This window comes from Mus caroli, unplaced genomic scaffold (assembly GCF_978045245.1).
Source record: "Mus caroli unplaced genomic scaffold, Mus_caroli_1 scaffold_21, whole genome shotgun sequence".
Taxonomy (NCBI): Eukaryota; Metazoa; Chordata; class Mammalia; order Rodentia; family Muridae; genus Mus; species Mus caroli.
This window is the reverse complement of record NW_028227276.1, coordinates 5275866-5279179: the sequence shown is the minus strand read 5'-3', so window position 1 is coordinate 5279179 and position 3314 is coordinate 5275866.

The following is a 3314-nucleotide window of genomic DNA, read 5'->3' as shown; positions in this document are numbered from 1 at the left end:
TCTCTCTGTGTCTCTCTTGTGTATCTCTGTGTCTCTGTCTCTCTATCTCTGTTTCTCTCTGTCTCTCTCTGTCTCTCTCTGTCTTCCTCTGTGTCTCCCTCTGTCTCTCATTGTCTCTCTCTGTCTCTCTCTGTGTCTCTCTCTGTCTCTCAGTCTCTCTCACTCTGTCTCTGTCTCTTTCTGTCTCTCTCTTTGTCTCTGTCTCTCTCTGTCTCTCTCTGTCTCTCTCTGTCTCTGTCTATCTCTCTCTGTCTCTCTCTTTCTCTCTCTGTCTCTCTCTTTGTCTCTCTCTGTCTACTTCTCTCTCTATCTCTCTCTGTGTCTCTCTCTGTGTCTATAACACTCTCTGTCTCTCTTTATATCTCTCTCTGTCTCTCTCTTAGTCACTGTCTCTCTCTTAGTCTCTCTCTCTGTCCATCTCTCTGTCTCTCTCAGTCTCTCTCACTCTGTCTCTGTCTCTCTCTTTTTCTCTGTCTCTCTCTGTGTCTCTCTATGTGTATCTCTGTGTCTCTGTTTCTCTATCTCAATCTCTCTCTCTGTCTCTCTCTCTGTCTTTGTTTGTCTCTCTCTGTGTATCTCTTTTTCTCTCTCTGTCTCTCTCTGTGTTTATCTCTGTCTCTCTCTGTCTCTCTATGTCTCTCTCTGTCTCTCTGTCTCTCTCTGTGTCTCTCTCTGTCTCTCTGTGTGTCTCTTTCTGTCTCTCTCTGTCTATCTCTTTCTCTATCTCTGTCTCTCTCTGTCTCTCTATGTCTCTCTCTGTCTCTCTCTCTCTGTCTATCTCTGTCTCTCTCTCTGTCTCTTGCTGTCTCTATCTCTGTCTCTCTCTGTCTCTCTCTGTCTCTCTCTGTATCTCTCTCGGTCTTCTCTGTCTCTCTCTCTGTCTCTCTCTGTCTCTCTCTGTCTCTCTCTGTGTTTCTCTCTGTCTCTCTCTCTGTCTCTCTCTGTCTCTTTGTCTCTCTGTCTGCCTCTCTATCTCTCCCTGTGTCTCTCTCTGTGTCTCTCTATCACGCTCTCTGTCTCTCTATCTGTCTCTCTCTGTCTCTATCTCTGTTTCTCTGTTTCTCTCTATGTCTCTGTCTCTAACTGTCCGTCTCTCTGTCTCTCTCAGTCACTCTCACTCTGTCTCTGTCTCTCTCTTTGTCTCTCTCTCTCTCTGTGTCTCTCTTGTGTATCTCTGTGTCTCTGTCTCTCTATCTCTGTTTCTCTCTATTTCTCTCTGTCTCTCTCTGTCTCCCTCTGTGTCTCCCTCTGTCTCTCATTGTCTCTCTCTGTCTCTCTCTGTGTCTCTCTCTGTCTCTCAGTCTCTCTCACTCTGTCTCTGTCTCTATCTGTCTCTCTCTTTGTCTCTGTCTCTCTCTGTCTCTCTCTGTCTCTCTCTGTCTCTGTCTATCTCTCTCTCTGTCTCTCTCTTTCTCTCTCTGTCTCTCTCTTTGTCTCTCTCTGTCTACCTCTCTCTCTATCTCTCTCTGTGTCTCTCTCTGTGTCTATCACTCTCTCTGTCTCTCTTTATGTCTCTCTCTGTCTCTCTCTTAGTCTCTGTCTCTCTCTTAGTCTCTGTCTCTCTCTGTCCATCTCTCTGTCTTTCTCAGTCTATCTCACTCTGTCTCTGTCTATCTCTTTTTCTCTGTCTCTCTCTGTGTCTCTCTATGTGTATCTCTGTGTCTCTGTCTCTCTATATCAGTCTCTCTCTCTGTCTCTCTCTCTGTCTTTGTTTGTCTCTCTCTGTGTCTCTCTTTGTCTCTCTATATCTCTCTCTCTCTGTATGTCTCTGTCTCTCTCTGTCTCTCTGTCTGTCTCAGTCTCTTTCACTATGTCTCTGTCTCTGTCTGTCTCTCTCCTTGTCTCTGTCTCTCTCTGTGTAACTCTGTGTATCTCTATGTGTCTCTTTGTGTCTCTGTCTCTCTATCTCTGTCTCTCTCTGTCTCTGTCGCTCTCTGTGTGTCTCTCTCTGTGTCTCTCTCTGTCTCTCTGTGTCTCTCTCTGTGTCTCTCTCTGTCTCTCTCTGTCTCTAACTGTCTCTCATTGTCTCTCTATGTCTATCTCTGTCTCTCTCTGTCTCTCTCAGTCTCTATCTCTGTCTCTCTCAGTCTCTCTCTGTCTCTCTCTGTGTCTCTCTGTCTTCTCTGTCTCTCTCTCTGTCTCTCTCTGTCTCTCTCTTTGTCTCTCTTTGACTACCTCTCTCTATATCTCTCTCTGTGTCTCTCTCTGTGTCTCTTTATCACTCTCTCTGTCTCTCTCTCTGTCTCTCTCTGTCTCTATCTCTGTCTCTCTCTGTTTCTCTATTTGTCTCTGTTTCTCTCTGTCGGTCTCTCTGTCTCTCTCAGTCACTCTCACTCTGTCTCTGTCTCTCTCTTTGTCTCTGTCTCTATCTGTGTCTCTCTTGTGTATTTCTGTGTCTCTGTCTCTCTATCTCTGTTTCTCTGTCTCTCTCTGTCTCTCTCTGTCTCTCTCTGTCTCCCTCTGTGTCTCTCTCTGTCTCTCATTGTCTCTCTCTGTCTCTCTCTGTCTCTCAGTCTCTCTCACTTTGTCTCTGTCTCTCTCTGTCTCTCTCTTTGTCTCTGTCTCTCTCTGTCTCTCTCTTTGTCTCTCTCTGTCTCTCTCTTGTCCCTCTCTGTCTACCTCTCTCTCTATCTATCTGTGTATCTCTCTGTGTCTATCACTCTCTCTGTCTCTCTTTCTGTCTCTCTATGTTTCTATCTCTGTCTCTCTCTGTCTCTCTCTTAGTCTCTGTCTCTCTCTGTTTGTCTCTCTGTCTCTCTCAGTCTCTCTCACTCTGTCTCTGTCTCTCTCTTTGTCTCTGTCTCTCTCTGTGTCTCTCTATGTGTTTCTCTGTGTCTCTGTCTCTGTATCTCTGTGTCTCTGTCTTCTCTCTCTCTGTCTTTGTTTGTCTCTCTCTGTCTCTCTCTGTCTCCCTCTGTGTCTCTCTCTGTCTCTCATTGTCTCTCTCTGTCTCTCTCTCTGTCTCTCTCTGTCTCTCAGTCTCTCTCACTTTGTCTCTGTCTCTCTCTGTCTCTCTCTTTGTCTCTGTCTCTCTCTGTCTCTTTTCTGTCTCTCTCTGTCTCTCTCTCTCTGTCTCCCTCTTTCTCTTTCTCTGTCTCTCCCTCTGTCTATCTCTGTGTCTCTCTCTGTATCTCTCTCTGTCTCTCTCTGTCTCTGTCTTTCTCTCTGTTTCTCTCTTTGTCTCTCTCTGTCTCTCTCTCTGTGTCTCTCTCTGTATTTCTCAGTCATTCTCTTTGTCTCTGTCTCTCTCTCTGTCTCTCTCTGTCTCTATTTCTTTCTCTCTCTGTCTCTCTCTCTGTGTCTCTCTCTGTTTC